We start from the raw sequence: 17431 nt of genomic DNA on the forward strand, positions 1-17431 counted from the left end.
AGGAACAAAACTCTTAAATCGTAGATTTTTTGTCATCATGTTTGCAGTCTCTAACATTTTGAAAATCTGATGAAAGTCTGGCCCTAGCTTTACAGTACAACCAGCTCAAATAACCAAACCCAACCCACCCAATGAGTCACTATTATTTATGACAGACTTTTAATGGGAACCAAATACAAAATATTAATATCTATGCAACTAAACAAATTATTACAGAAACAATAGCTTGCACGATGTTACCTCACAGGGTTTAACTTTCATTTATTGTTTATGCTAGCAGTTTCTGGGATGTCAACATTCAAAACTACAACTTAAAATAACAATTATCCACATCAGAAACATGTTTAAATGACTCATTTTAGATAAAGATAAAGCTTCAACCACAAATTAGGCTTTATTCCTAACTGGTAAAGCATTCCGCTAGCAACCAAAGGTCATGAGTTTGATTCATGGAGACACGCGCTGGGGAAAGTAAACTTTGTGATTGAATGCAAAAATGCATACATGGAAATCTACAAAGCAGCTTACAAACATCTAAGCACCATTTACATTCGTAAAATCATAAAGGATGAAATACCTACAGATGAAAAATCCTTTCATTGTACATTTATATCCTCATGCTATCTTCAAAGGACTTCCGAGGTTTGTCCAAACTTTGTGAGCCATGTCCTGTTAAAGTCCATTTCTTAGTCGACCAATAATGCGTGTCCTTCCACTATTATGCCATTGTATTTCAATCTCTGGCACAGGGGTATTTGTTAATTGCCCTTGCCAGCATTTGACTCATGCATTTGCAAATTCTCTGTAGTGCCTCACAGAACCAGAAGCAAAGATTTCGCCTTAAACCATGCCTGGCATTGTGAAAAGGTACAGTTTGTCTCCAAGTTGCTGCCCATCCACGGCTGAATTTGTGTATGTGGGATGGTAGTGGATCATACTTGTTTAATGCTTCACCAGTGGACACTAATCTTCAGGATCATTGTACAGGGTAGGGCTTCCTCATCAGAGCTGACCCATGAACACTACTTATAGTACAGTGTGCATGCGTGTGTGCGTGGCCATCTGGACCCCAATGCAACCAGAGTTTGAAAAGCAGCTATGGACCAGACACAGCCAAACAAAAACCAGATGGACCCATGTGGGATTTGAGAAGGAAAGAAGGTTCACGGAGAGAGAAAGGGTGTCTTTCCTTACACCATCACTATTAAAAACAACTAGAGGCACATGCAGATGTACAAGCGTGCCCAAACCGCTGCTTGTCTCCACATGTAGCTGACAATAGCTGGGAGGCCGAGGACAGGCACATCTTGCACATTAGCCCTCAGAGTCTTGCAAGCGCCACATTGGACAAACATAATCTCCTTGGGATAACAAGCACCAGAGTTTATAACATGATGGTTTTGGGTGTTTATTCCAGTTGATTGGCACAATAAGCTGGTCAAATAAAAGGGCCGGGTACAGATCTTTCAGTGCCATTGACAGTGTCTTCCATGTTGGTCCATCTCAAGAAATCTGTGTTCCTCGCTTCCTGCAGTGTGGGGGAAAAACAAGACAGTGAAAAAGTGAAACATTTGCATGCTACTTTTAGAGTGTGAATAAGCGTTGGTGTGTGTTGTTTGATACTTTAGTTAGACATCCTTGGTTTCCTGTGTTTATTTTAGATTGCTGTTTTTTAATGACAGGCGATTTAATGTATTACATTATACTTTATGTATGTAAACTTTTTATGCACAACTAATACATTTTAATTTTTTCATGTTATTTACAGTAATGGTCACATTAAACATTAATCTATTTTACTTTGTTTGGAAGGGTCATGAATAATAATGATGAGCTCTGCTCTGATTGGCTGTTTCATAGCGAGGCTCATAAGGCTCATGTCAGTAGCTCACATTAGTAAACAGACCTTATATGTTTGAGCCTGTATCAGACGAGGATACAGATTTTAAAGGAATAATCCATTATTCTGAAATCGGAAATGGACGTTTCTGAGTGGCGAGATTGTGTGTTTTTTTTTTTTCAGTATGGACCTGCAAAACATAACTGTAAGTTAACGTCAATAGAAGAACTTCAGCCTAAACACTAGCACGGGGGTCTCCAAACTTTTTGTGAGCAAGGGCTACCACAATGGATAAAACAATAAGGAGGGTTACTTTTTTGATATAGTCCACTTTAAACCTTTTTTGGTTTACTTGTTGATTTTATTTTATTCTATTTTACTTGTTGATATGTTTACCATTGCTTAAAATGTTAACATGCATAAAAGAAGCCAAGCTAATCTAAAAATATGTAATAAATAAATTTTAAAGTTGAGGCTATTAAAGGAATAGTCTACTCATTTTCAATATTAAAATATGTTATTACCTTAACTAAGAATTGTTGGTGCATCCCTCTATCATCTGTGTGCGTGCATGACATTTAAGCGCTGGAGCGCGCTGCGACGCTTCGATAGCATTTAGCTTAGCCCCATTCATTCAATGGTACCATTTAGAGATAAAGTTAGAAGTGACCAAACACATCAACGTTTTTCCTATTTAAGACGAGTAGTTATACGAGCAAGTTTGGTGGTACAAAATAAAACGTAGCGCTTTTCTAAGCGGATTTAAAAGAGGAGCTACATTTTATGGCATAATAGCATTTTTGGTACTTCGACTCGGCGCAGTAACACCCTCCCTCTCCCATTATGAGAGTGAGAATGGGAGCGGACTTTTCAGGCGAGTCGAAGTACTCCCAAAAGTGCTATTACGCCATAAAATATAGTTCCTCTTTTAAATCCACTTAGAAAAGCGCTACGTTTTATTTTGTACCACCAAACTTGCTTGTATAACTACTCGTCTTAAATAGGAAAAACGTTGATGTGTTTGGTCACTTCTAACTTTATCTCTAAATGGTACAATTGAATGAATGGGGCTAAGCTAAATGCTATCAAAGCGTCGCAGCGCGCTCCAGCGCTTACGTGCACGCACACAGATGATAGAGGGATGTATCAACAATTCTTAGTTAAGGTAATAACATATTTTAATATTGAAAATGAGTAGACTATTCCTTTAATAGAATAGCTATAGTGGGCAACTCACCATGGGGGCAACCTGGTTCCTGCAGGCACCATGTTATAGACCATGCGGTAGCATATAGCATTAGCTAACATATAGCTCTAACTCAGCAGTCACAACATTGTTTTTAGCATTGTAACAACATGGTCATTAATTTAATGTGTAATTTAATGTTGGGGTGTACATCTGGACTGTGACGTCACAGTTGGTGTTATGTTGAGATTGGCCTGTTTTTCAGCTGTCTTTTGCATTCACATGGCTTACATAAGAATGTGGAAACAATCGTGTTTAAGGCTAACGATATTTCATTACCATGTACAGTACTCTTATTCCTAGATAAATACAGTTTTACATTCTACAGCACCTTTCCTTTAATTTTTTTGTTAAAAGTTGAAAAAAAAATTTAAACATTACCAATTGAAGTAATTTTTAAGTTGATACAACTTTTACTTTTTACAGTGTAAGTCTGAGACCAAGACAAAACCGTGACAAGACCAAGACCATCAATCAAAAAAAAAAAGACTGAGACTAGGGCTGGGTACCGAACGTCGATACTTTTATGGTATCAAATTAAAAACTCAGATACTTTGAGCATCGAAAAATGATTTGTGAACCTGTACTTGCGTGTAAGGACCTAAAGTGCCGGCGAATGGCTGTCCACCACCACGTGACGGGAAGGATTTCTGAAAATACTCGCAGTCACCCAACACAAGTGTAGAAAAAAGTCTTGGTGACAGTCTTACCAATAGAGTTAGCGCGAGTATGGCCGTGTTGTCTCCGTGAAAGGCACGTCAACCAAAACGGCGTTTCTCCTAAAGTGAAAAGGGGTTTCAATTTAAAGCACGCACTCAACCTGTGTCTCTGCTTATTTTACTCGCGCCTGGTTTCGCATGGCAAGGCTTTGCGCACGTGTCTCCCACAACAGTCTCGACAAGAAGTTTAAACTTGACCCAGGCGCGCAGCTTGTGTTTCATAAGCATTGCATCGCAAAGCCTTCATGCCCTCATCTCCCATAATGGACGATGCGTTTTAACCTATTTTTTTACAGTCTATGGTTTAAACTTGACGCACACGTGCTTCCCAAACTGCCTACAAGCCTGACTTGTTACTTAAAACAAACTAAAATTCCATTTAACTGGTTTGCTAATTTCACTTGAATGAAATGACATTGAACGCATTTTCTACTCATTTAAAAAATCCCAAATGTATTTAATATTTTGATAATTATGAAGTTGAGTATTGTTTACAAAAAACAAACATGCATACAAATCTTCCCAGTAAAACTCATTCACCCATTTAAATATTTTAACTTTTTGTCAAAGTTGCAGCTATAATGAACCCACTTATTTTAATACTGTTAGTCCAAGCTAAAGACCATTTTACATTTCATAAAATAAAGCAGTGTTAATTATATCCTTATTTCTTTATTTTTGTTTCCTTATTTTCATAAAAAAAAAACTGATAAGTGTGTCTGCTGGCACACCCCTATCCAAAAAGCACAACTAGATTTATTTATAATGTTACCCTGAGTGAGAAGTGTTACCAGAATTTGTTTTAATTAAGGTGAAAAATAAAAGTTGTGTGTTTAATGTATTTTTGTTAATGTTTCAATGTATTTTAAAACATATGGTATCGAAAAAAGTATCGTTAGGAACCGGTATCAAAATGGAGGTATCGAAATTGGCACCGGATCGAAAGATTTTAAACAATACCCAGCCCTAACTGAGACCGGTCTTGAGTACTACAACACAATGTTATTTACAATAAAACTGTAACAGTCCTGTCTTGTGTTTCCTCTGTCCATGTCTCCTATTTTGAAGTCATGTCTCTGCCTGTCATGTTTGTAGTTCTTTGTAGTTCTTCTGTTTGCTTATTAGTTCCCATGTTGATTGTTTCCCTAGGTGTTTCTAGTTTACCTTGTAGGTCAGCCAACATGGCGCCTCCCAAGCTCCAAAGATTCTCTGCCTTAGCGAAGATGGCCAATCTCAAATCTCCTAGTCTCTCTGTCCTGTCCAAGATGGCCATTCTTGAGTCTCCTAGTCCCTCTGTCCCATCAAATATGGCCATTCCTGAGTTCCCTAGTTTCTCTGTCTTGTCCAAGATGGTCAATATCAAGCTCTCTGAATTCTCTGCCTTTCCCAAGATGGCCAATCTTGAACTCTATGAATTCTCTGCCTTAGCCAAGATGATTGTTCCTGAGTTCCCCAGTCTTTATGCCCTGTTAAAGATGTCTGTTTCTAACTATTCTGATCTCGCTAACTTGGCCAAGCCAGCCTCTCTCTCTCTCCTGTTCCTGTTCCTGTCACCAGCACCACCCTGGTTCCGCCTGCAGATCCGCCTGTGTCTCTGGTTTCGCCAACTCCTTTCTGGTCTCTGGTTCCGCCGGCTCCTTTCTGGTTCCACCAGCTCCTCGTTTGGTCTTTGGTTCCTCCGGGTCCTTCCAGGTCTCTGGTTTCACCTTCGGCTTCGTCCTGGTCTCTGGTTCTGCCTGCAGCTCCGCCGTGGTCTCTGGTTTCACGTGTAGCTTCGCCTTGATCTCTGGTTCCGCCTGCGCCCTGGTCTTTGGTTTCCCCTGCAGCTCGACCCTGGCTTCCTGCTCCGTGGGCTCCGCCCTGGCTTCCTGCTTTGCCTGCTCTGCGCTGGCTTCCTGCTGTGCCAGCTCCACCTTGGTTTCCTACTCCTACCTGGCTGCCAACACTGCCCTACTACCTGCTCCACCTTGATTCTTGCTCTCCCTTGGCTTTCTGCTCCACCCTGGCTTCCTGCCCTGCTTGGTCCGCCCTGGCTTACTGCTCTACCTGTGTCACCTTAGTCTCCGGGCTCTCTGCTGCTGTACAGGCCTCTCACTGATCTGCCTTTGCTCCTCCACCCACCTGGACTCTTGTATCTTGCTTTATTCGTTTTCAATTGGAACGCCTGGAAGCCGGTCTTAGGAGGGGGGGTTCTGTAACAGTCCTGTCTTGTGTTTCCACTGTCCATGTCTCTTATTTTGAAGTCATGTCTCTCCCTGTCATGTTTGTAGTTCTTTGTAGTTTTGTTTGTTTATTGGTTCCCATGTTGATTGTTTCCCCAGGTGTTTCTAGTTTCTAGTTTACCCTGTTATCTCATTTACCCTTGAGTATATATACCCCTACTGTTTCATTTGTCCTTTGCCAGTCAGTGTTTATGTAATGGTTTGGTTTCTGTCCATGTTTTACGTCTTTTGATTATCTTGTTTCTGTTTTACCTGCCTTGTTTTGTTTTCATTTAATAAAGTTTTACTGCATGTGAATCCGCTGCCTCTGCCAACGTTACAAAAACAGTACATTTTAACAATTGCAAAAAATGAGAAAATATTATTTGTGAGTATTTAAATAATATATTTATTCATGTTTGAAACATCATTTCCAACTCAGAAATTAAGTTCTGTGACAAAGCTCTATTGATCTACACCCAAAATTATGGGTTATTGTTAACCCGCGGGTGGGTCAAAAAGGGACAAACCTAACCACTGGGTTGAACTAACCTAGAAAATGTCTGTATCTGTCCCAACCATGAGTTTAAACAACCCAAGATTTTGGTCTAAACAACCCAGTATAAGTGCATTTATAACCCAACAGTAAGGTTTGTTCCCTTTGACCCAACCATGCCAAGCAACATTTTTTAGAGTGTATGTATATCCACCATGGACTTTAATTTAATAAACAACTAAATATGTAATTTTAATGAGTTTAAGGTCTTAAAAGTGCCTATAGTTGAACAAACACCATCTAAATCCTCTACAGTAAGTAGTTTAATCTTTTAAGATTTTGCATTTCGTTCTCATGCTCAGCAGTGAAAAAAGCCACTTAAGAGAAGGACCTGCTCCAGTTGAATTTCTTTTGTCATGCAAACTGTAACCTTTGAAAACGCATTTACTTCAGGTAGCCCCATGAAACAATAGGATACAGTAGCATCCTCATCTAGAGTTACTGTACAGTACTGCTGACCTGCCAGAATCTTCCACTCCCACAGTCCTCATCTTCCACTTAGCCTCTCTCTCTCTCTCTCTCTCTGTGGGTGCAAATAAAGCGCTCCAAACTATGACATCACGACCAGCCATTTGTTTTCAGTACATTGCCATGGCGATGTGACCGTAACCAGCGAGATGGCAGCGACTGCAGAGATGAAAGACAGCATTAGCGCATCAGGACGGAGACGCACTCTAAGATCCGTCAAAATTCATTTTCTGTTAAGAATTTTCTCTTCACGTAAGCTCTGGTGAAAAGATCAGTGAAATTTGGCAAAAGTCATGCTGACCTCCTAAGTCTTTTTGGACTCCCACTGAATCGAGGCCAGTAAGGTTCTGAACCAATTACTCAGATCAAACATATCGCCTCATCTCTACCAAAACACTCCACCACTTTTAAACATACAATATTAGCGTGCCAGATGGCAGAACAATAGCAGGGTTACATCATGTACTTGTTTAGCTAGACACTTGGCAACCTTTATGACATGAAGTTTTGACAGTTATAATTTTTCTTGTAAATCACTGTACCATGTCACCCCCATCCCTATTTATATTTCACATTGTTTGGACTAGCATACCCTGACTTTGTTGAATGAATTTGCTGTTGAAAGAACAAAAGATAATGAAAAAAAAAAACTATTATCAGTTTGTTGTGTAAGTACACACTTTCACTCAGTGGAGTGTTTGGCTTCCCTTCAGCCCCCAATTTAAGGTTTTGAGGTGCCATCCGGTAATGGCCTATATTGTTTCCAGAAACCAAACTCTATACAGCACACCAGTAGAGTTTTATTTATTTTCTTTACATAGACCAAGATTTTTTTGAACAGAAACAAATCAAACAGACCTCCATGAGTTTTGAGACTGTGAAGCATTGGTAAATGCTTCTGTAAAAGACAAGTTTTAAACAATACTCATTATTCCAATGATGTCTGTATTGTGACATATTTCAAAGTGAAACACATGAGCAATGTCACATGAGGAAAAAGAGGGTGTGATTCATGTTTTCCACTGTGAATTGATTGGCTATAGAAAAGTGAGTGTTTCATTCAGAAATGAAACTCGTCAGCAGACTGAAGGGGATCACACACCGGCCGCGCAGCTCAGCGCCGCGCCGTTATAAAAAAATCTAAAACATTGTTTTCTATGAGTATACGCACACCGGTGCCGCCAGGTGGCGCCTGTCCGTGCCGCCCAGCTGTGACTCAGGAAGTTGCTCAAATCCCTGTCGCGCCACACAGCGCCACTCACATAGTTTAACATTAAATAACATCATATTTGTCCCAAATCATTAACGACTAACATTGGCTGCTAATGTATAATTTGCATTTTGAAGTAGACGCTATCTGACGAAGGTCACGCTATTTAATGTGCACTTCCGGTTTACGATGCCTCCGAGTTGTACTAGACGCTACTTGACGCGACGCTGAGCTGGGCGGCCGGTGTGCGACCCCCTTGACAGTTAGAAGGGGCGGAGCTAACGAATGCTCAGAAGTACTTTTTCAGATTTTGATTAAAGTTCATGAGGGCACGTGATAAAAAAAATGAGTCAGTTACATGCAGTGAATATGTTTCAATAAATATGTATAACACACTATATTTATTAATGTTGATAAATTATCGGTACTTTTATATTTTAAAAAAAATTCTAAAAGTTTAATTGTATTTATTTGATTTAAATTGTATATTTTTTGTAATTTTTTTAAAGATATTAATATTTTACTATTACATACAACATTAGTGTTTTCATGTAGCCCGTTTTTTTTTTGCCTGAAATAGGACACCAATCACAGAACGGGGAGAGGGCAGCAAGACAATGACGACGTCTATGCGACACACCGATTGGCTATGAGCTACGTACAGACGCATTTGATAGACATTTGTAGCACCCAATAAACGGCTCTGGGCATTTGTAAACCACGCCTTAAATACGAGAAATTTAATATGTGGCTTCCAGACTGCATCTCATTCTATGAGACTGGTCTGGTGTTAGCCAGGCTACTTTTCATGGGATGTGCGCTGTACTTTATTACCTCCTGAAAGATGCAGTTAATGTACATAGCTTTTTAAGTACTTTTATTTTTATTATTTTTCCGCATCAAATCGAAGTTTGCAATATTGTGATTTATTTCTAAGCTGGCTGCTTGATCTCACAGGAAAACGTGCCTCTTTTATGTAGCTTTGATTTGGTATGAATATGTACCATGTGTATCATACAAAATCAGCAGTGTTGGGTGTAACGCATTACAAGTAACGTGCATTCCGTAATAATATTACTTTTCTGAAGTAACGAGTAAAGTAACGCATTACTATTTAAATGTACACATTCATATTTGAGTTACTTTTTCAAAAAAGTAATGCAAGTTACTTTTTTATTTTCATTAATTTGATAAAAAGTATGTACTGAATTAAACTAAACATAGTCACATTATGCACTCGATATTTTTGTAATGAAATATGCAATTTCTGAATGCAGAACTTTTCAGTCATAAAAACACCTGCAAGTCCTGAAAGAGATCAAACCTCAGCCAAGAAAAAGTAACTAAAAAGTAACGTAACATTACTTTCCATGAAAAGTAACTAAGTAACACAATTAGTTACTTTTTTGGGAGTAACTTAATATTGTAATGGATTACTTTTAAAAGTTACTTTCCCCAACACTGAAAATCAGAACATAGTTTGTTAGTTTTTTTTCTCAAGACCATTCCAGCATAATTACCAATAATAACCGATTAATCTACACATAAGTTAACCCTGTAAAACCCTCGGTTGCAATATTACAACATCATTTTAAAATCTAACAAAGTATACCTGTACATGTTTTTTTCTCTTTAAAACCACATTAACATAACTTAAAAAGTCCTAATGTTTGACCCTGCAATGATTTTGAATGGTAGACTTTGTAAATAGGTTTGCTTTGCTGGCCGTGAATTTACAAAAACCTGCAAAACTGCCGTGAGGAACATAACCTTTTTACTGAACAAAATAAATCAACAATCATGTAAGTAAAATGCCTAAACATTTTTTTTCTGTGATTAGTTATGTGTCTAGATCATGCAGATTTTAAGATACAGCTGAATGTTTTGATTATATAAGATTTTAAGCTTGTTATGTCAATGTTGTAGTTTTACGACGTTGGGTTTGAAGGGTAACAAAATGTACCTGTGCACCTTGCACATTACATGAATTTGCTGTTCTTCTAAACTGTTAAAAATTTACTTTTTTAATCATTTTTTGTAGCAACAAAATATAATATTGATGTTAAATGTCTATTTTGAGTTGTAATCAAAGTTTTAAGATTATTAAATAAGTTTATAGGAAATCAATAATTTATTTAAAAATTTGAAAGTATTTATATAGCCTACTTATATTTGAAACTATTTGTATCTTATAGTTTATAAAATATTCTTAGCTGGTCCTGTTATCTTGCCTGGGCTTTGTTTGCTCAAATATCTGATTTCTGCATGACGGTTAGGTGATAATGTTTAGGAATGTGGGATGGGGGTATAGGTGATATTAGCATTATAAATAGAGGACAAAAAGCTTCCTAGACAGTATTGGTGAATTCTGTGGAATGGGTGAATCATTTGAAATGTAGAAATGTGATTGGAAATGATTTAAATTAAGATTAATAAGCATGAAAATAATCAGTGTGTTTTTTATTTCAGAATTCTACCAGACAGGACTGTCTTATCTACAATGTGGTATGATGTCATTTATATCATCTAAATTTGAAAAAAGTGACTTTGAGATGGGACTCTGATATAACTAATGAGGAGGAATGTGGTGATGCCTCTCAACTATAAAAGAGAAATTAAAAACTCATATGATGTTAATGTGTACATGACGCCAACAAAACCAAGCCATTCATGAACACAGACCTTGCCCCATTACAGGTATTACTGTCTGAAAAAGGATTTTATTAGTCTCAATACTCATATTTCTGTTATTGGCATCACTAATGATGCCATCTCCTTTCATATACCACTGGAGAACCTCCGAAGGTTTGCGTCAGAAGACATGATCACGGCTCTGACAGATAACACCAATGAGTACGGTTTCCCAAAGAGAGAAGTTTTCATAAACAACAAAATCAGATTACCATCATAGAACATGTCTGTAAACACAGCTAAACACAGTAAATACTAATTTTTGTTCAGTTTATCTGGTTTTGTAAATACCAACTGAGCATATTTTTATACTAAATTATTTTCATAAAAATATGGTTTTGTCTGGTTATTATGTATTCTGTGATTATGTTTATGGATATATAGTAGGGATGCACAATATATCGGCCGACATATCGTTTTCGGCTGATAACTGCTTATTTTTAATATTATCGGTTATCGGTCTGATAGCAAAATTAGGCCGATAAATGAAAGCCGATAAATGATGGATTATTTTGGTTTGTTGAACCATTTCACTTGCTCATTGCTGGCCATGTGGAGTTTTGATTGATGCTTTCTGTGACATAGCACGAAGATGACACGTGTTGCGGGCTTAAGAAGAGTATGCTAGTCTAGCGCAAAGACAAGATGTCCGCAGTCTGGGAGTTTTTCATTGTGAAATTAATGTGAATTTTTATCGGCCTTTATATATATATATTGGTTATCGGCCCCCAAATATAAAGAATTATCGGTTATCGGTATCGGACAAAATTTCCATATCGGTGCATCCCTAATATATAGGCTATTGTTATTGAGGTACATAAGCAGTACACCCTGCTAATGAACTCTTAGATGTTATTTACATTTGTTCAGACAGTGAGTGAGTGAAATCACACCAATTCTGCTACAACAAAGGCCCAACGCTGTAATATTACAACATTTCCATAAAAACTTAAATGTCAAAAATTTAAAAACCCAATGATTTTTGCATTAGAGGACTCCTACAACAAAATATAAAAGGTTAAATATTTTTTTCTATATTTGGGTCTTACAGGGTTAATCTACTCATTTCCAATTAACCTATCCTGCATGTCTTTGGACTATGGGTGGAAACCAAAGTAAACCCACAATGACACAAACAGGACATGCGAACTAAGACAGACCTGACCAGCCAAGGCTCAAACTGGGACCCTTCTTGCTGTGAGGCAATAGTGCTACCCACTGAGCCACTGTGCTGTTCTCAGATCGTAAAAAAAGGTTTGAAAGAGATCAAACAAATAGGCATGTCTTACCATGAAATTGTGGTGCGGGAATCCTTTATATAACTGTAGACTTTTTTAGTGTGCTAGCACCCCTAAAAGTGTAAACCTTTCACCAGCATCAAATCTATTTCATGTATACTGGCCAGGAACACACCAGCACGAGCTCTGTTCTCTAATTCAAGATCAGAAGTCTGACTTAAAAAGTCTGATTGACAAAGACATCAGGTTAGTCAGACCTGGTCCTGGGTGGGGCAATGAAGTATCAGTGTTATAAATGCGAAAAAAAGTAGAAGAATTAAAGAGCAGAGTTCTCTCTAAGGCCTGCTCCACGGTTAAGACTGATAACATTGATAACTTGCTACATTCTTTCCTTTGGGTTCATGGTTGGCCAGAGTTTATAGCCCCGTATCCTGTGCTGAGTAAGATTGGAGAGCTATTCTGTGATAAATTAGTTGTTCATAAAATCTTTTGCTGTACATTTTTCAATAATGATATCCAGAACATTCTGTGTGTGCCAAATGTCCTTACATTTGAAAGACGACAGCATGCTTTAAAGTTCCATCATCTCATTGCTTGCATGATCCATCTGAAACAAAACAGAACAAATCCAGTCACAATTTTGACACCGTATCAACATGTAAGATGTATAATTGGCTATAAAACCCAATCCATGACATTTAGGGCAACTTCACAAAACTATTCCAGCACTTTTGACAGTATGTTTCTGCAACAAAACCTACAGTATCTTATTCGCTACAATCTAAAAAAAAAAAAAAAAAAAAACTCGACGGTACCCTTTAAAAATGTTCTAATATGTAGCATTTAGGCACAAATATTATGCACCTGTGCGGTACCAATATGTACCTCTTGTGGCACTAAATACAGGTACCAATGATGCGTGGGTTGATACAAAACGAGCGGGTGTCTGCGGTTACGTAACCCATTCTCACCAAAAAGCGTACAAATGACACGCATTGTGATTATCGTGCAATATATACGCCAAATTCCGATTTTGCGTGCATATGATACGCCAGTCCTTCCCATTCACTTATATGGCGAATCGTTTCGTGATGTTTTATTTATTGTTTTCTCATTAGTTTTTTTTTTACCATTTTCGCTTGGGTTTAGGGTTAGAACAACTTTTTATTATATAAAAATGACATCCTAACCCAAACCCCAACTCTAACCCCAACTCCAAGCGACCAAGGCTTAAATATAGATAAAAACATAGAGAAACATGTATATTAAATAACCCTAAACCCAAGCGAAAATGGTTTAAAAAACAGAAAACAAATGAGAAAACAATAAATAAAACGTCGCGAAACGATTCGCCATGTGGGTGAATGGGAAGGACTGGCGTATCATATGCACGCAAAATCGGAATTTGGCGTATCTATTGCACGATAATCACACTGCGTGTCATTTGTACGCATCTTGGTGAGAACGGGTAGGGTTACGAGTCATCCAAAAATATTTTTAATGATATTCGGGTCACGGTCGGTGGGGTCGTTTGACGTAAAGATGCCAATTAACTATTTTAAACAATTACTACTTTAAAAAAAATGCAGGCCAGGAAGCGGTTTGGGTAATTTTTTTTTTTACTGTCCAAGTTGCGGGCGGGTTAGTTGAAAATGTCGGTCGGGTTGTTTATACATTGACCCGTGCATCACTGGTAGATACAGATGTTTAGTTTTTGTGTAGTTTTTATCAGCTGGGTGCTTACCATCATTTATCAAAATATCTTCTTTTGTGTTCATCATAATAAAAAAAACTCATACAGGTTTAAAACAACATGAAAGTGGAACATGAATTTTCATTTTTGGGTTAACTATCCCTTTAACTGTGCTGGATTACCAATGCATCATATGTGCAAGTCTCTAAAAAGTTGCATGTATGCACTAACAGACAAATGAAGAGTTTTGTTGCAAAACGAGATAAATCCATTTTTTTACATTTTTGTCAAATCATGTTTATTATTATGTTATCTTATCATGTTATTATTTTGTTTTATGGTGCTACTTAGCTGTATTTTTTAAGTTATGAAGGTTTAAATCAAAACAAACCAACTCCAGTTGAATTGAAATTAATTGGAATGCACAACCAAAAAATGAGATTTCTGAACAATTAAAAAAACGGAAATCTCGTTTTGCAACGAAACTCTTCAAATTTAGTTGAAGTGACTTTGTATGAGTGGGTGCATCCCCTGAGATTTGATCCCATGACCTTGGCATTACTAGTGCCATGCTTTATCATTTGAGCTATAGGAAAGTGGAAGACGTTTGGCAGATGCCTTTATCCAAAGTGACTTACAGTGCATTCATGTTATTATGTGCGTTCCCTGGGAATCAAACCCACAACCTTTGCGCTGGTAACACAATGCTCTACCAACTGAGCTACAGAAACACATTAAGGTTCCCAGATTGCAATGGCAGAACACTGCTGTGCATTTCAAGTAAAGTATAGCGGATTGTGATACTTCATAACCTAGCAACCTCGCCCGCAAGATTTGAGTACAGATATTTGGGGGTGTTTGCACTATAGCACAAACAACGCTATCAGCAGGGGCAATTTATTGTTTGTGAATTAATCCCCCTAGTCTTTGTTCAAGCTAAAAAACAGACCAACGTGATCTCTATGCAAAGCCCTGTTTTTTCATGTTCCCTCTCTAGACTTTTGATATTCTAATTTCTTCGTCTACTGACACGGCTGGGAAACGACCAGCTGCTACTCCAAAGACTATGACGCTATGATCTATTTGTGTAAGTCATCATTTCAGCCAGACTGCTTGTTGATAAACTTTATCTTAATTTTACTACTACTAATAGACAAACACAAAACGAAAGGGTCACGTCTTACCCCTGCAATTCCCCAAAGCCGTCCAGACTTTCTCTGTCTCTGACATCACAGCTGTCTCAGGGACAACAGAGCCTCCCTCTTTTATTCCAAACAGATGGAAAAATAAATAACAGATCCAGTATGATTCTGAAGCCAAGCAGAACCAACCGTCCACTCCCTGTGACATATCAATTATCACTGATAAATAATTCCCTTTCTTCTAATGGCTCCACACAGAGACTGCTGTAATAGTGCGCTCACCCTAGGAAAGAACGACTGTTTACGCACTGGAGATTTCTTGCTTTCTTACCTGAAGAATATTTACTTGAATAGAAACAAATGTAACACTGCTTCAACCTAAGTTTCAGTATTACTGTTTTGGAAAAGGGCCATTCCAGGAAATTTCCATTTTAAAAGCATTTTATTTTTTATAACAATCTTATAACAATTTTTTAAACAAATTTAAAAGAGTCTGTCATCTGTGACATCACTGGTTAATAAACAGTTAATACATTGTAGTGTGCCATGTCAAGCCAAATTGTGTAAAGGTCCATACTGTATATGTTTGGATATCTCTTCATGTCTTTAAAAAGTCAAAGGTTAATATTAACAGTTCTACAATTACTTTTTTGTTGTTAACTATACAGAATCAGGCAAACACAGTAATTAGAAAAAGCTGTCACTGGGGCAGTAACCTTTAAAGGTACAGTATGTATACATTTGGTACCAATATGTATCTCTGAGGTACTAATATTCATTCTTTGGTACTAATATGTATCTCTGAGGTACTAATATACATTATTTGGTACAAATATGTACGTCTGAGGTATTAATCTTCTCTTTTTGGTACTAATATGTCCCTCTGAGGTACTAATATAAATGCTTTGGTACTAATATGTATCTCTGATGTACTAATATTTACCTTTGAGGTACTAATATACATTATTTGGTACAAATATGTACTTCTGAGGTACTAAACACTCTTTGGTACTAATATGTATCTCTGAGGTACTAATATGTACCTTTGAGGTACTAATATACCCTCTTTGGTACAAATCTGTACCTCTAATATGAATGCTTTGGTACTAATGTGTATCTCTGAGGTACTAATATTAAAGGATTAGTCAATTTTCTTAAAAGAAAAATCCAGATAATTTACTCACCACCGTGTCATCCAAAATGTTGATGTCTTTCTTTTTTCAGTCCAGAAGAAATTATGTTTTTTGAGGAAAACATTGCAGGATTTTTCTCATTTGAATGGACTTTAAATGGACACCAACACCCAACACCCAACTCAACACGCAACAGTTTCCTTCAACGGAGTCCCAAAGGACCATAAACAATCCCAAACGACGCACAAGGGTCCCATCCAGCGAAACGATTGTCACTTTTGACAAGAAAAACAAAAAATGCTCCTTCAAACCACAACTTCTCGTCTAGGTCCGGTCCAGCGCAACCTAACGTAAATGCGTAGTGACGTAGGGAGGTCATGTGTTGCATATATAAAACGCACATTTGCGGACCATTGTAAACAATAAACTGACACAAAGACATTAATTACTATCAGTTGACATACAACAACGTCGGAACGGTCCTCCTTCAACACACTTGTAAACACTGGGGCGGAGTTTCGCATTTGTCCTCTGTGACCTCTTGACGTCATGACGCATTGCGCGAGGCCACGCTGACGCTTTCTGGACCAGACCTAGAAGAGAAATTGTGGTTTAAAAGTGTATATTTGTTATTTTTCTTGTCAAAAATGACAACCGTTTTGCTAGACAAGACCCTTGTGCCTCGTTTGGGATTGTTTGTGGTCCTTTGAAACTCCGTTGAAATAACTGTTACGTGTTGAGTTGAGTGTTGGTGTCCATTGAAGTCCATTAAAATGAGAAAAATCCTGCAATGTTTTCCTCAAAAAACATAATTTCTTCTGGACTGACAAAAGAAAGACATCAACATTTTGGATGACATGGTGGTGAGTAAATTATCTGGATTTTTCTTTTAAGAAAATGGACTAATCCACTAATGCTTTAGTACTAATATGTATCTCTGAGGTACTAATATACACTCTTTGGTACAAATCTAAGAGCCCTATTATTTCTGCCATGCGGATAATGCAGACTGAATCACATAATTCAAGCATAAAAATGGACTTTACTGTACATCACAGTCATTTTTAAAACCCATTATAACTTATTTTCAAATGCTAGCAAATGACAGAAATACGCAGACACATTTTATCTTTTGTGGAATGTTGGACGTAAAGAAAAGTACATTCGTTTTTCATTATGCATGGCAAACAATGACAAGCGTTGCCTCATCATAGCGTAAGCAGGTTTTTGTCAAAGCCCGAAACACAGCAAACTAAAGGCACAGTACACTTTCTTCCTGTGTCCGCTTTGCTCA

General features: G+C 37.7%; 1 long non-coding RNA gene across 3 annotated transcripts in view; it reads right to left on the bottom strand.

Moving 5' to 3' along the window:
• Positions 1 to 226: 226 nt before the first annotated feature.
• The window catches only part of LOC129420279 (uncharacterized), a 135798-nt gene continuing 118593 nt past the window's right edge, over positions 227 to 17431 (bottom strand). For all 3 annotated transcript variants that reach the window (XR_012369187.1, XR_012369186.1, XR_012369188.1), the window contains 2 exons: positions 12719 to 12776; positions 227 to 1528 (listed from right to left, as the gene is read on the bottom strand). This is a non-coding gene — a long non-coding RNA (uncharacterized lncRNA). The remainder of the gene's footprint in view (positions 1529 to 12718; positions 12777 to 17431) is intronic.

Source organism: Misgurnus anguillicaudatus, chromosome 4 (genome assembly GCF_027580225.2).
Source record: "Misgurnus anguillicaudatus chromosome 4, ASM2758022v2, whole genome shotgun sequence".
NCBI classification, from domain to species: domain Eukaryota; kingdom Metazoa; phylum Chordata; class Actinopteri; order Cypriniformes; family Cobitidae; genus Misgurnus; species Misgurnus anguillicaudatus.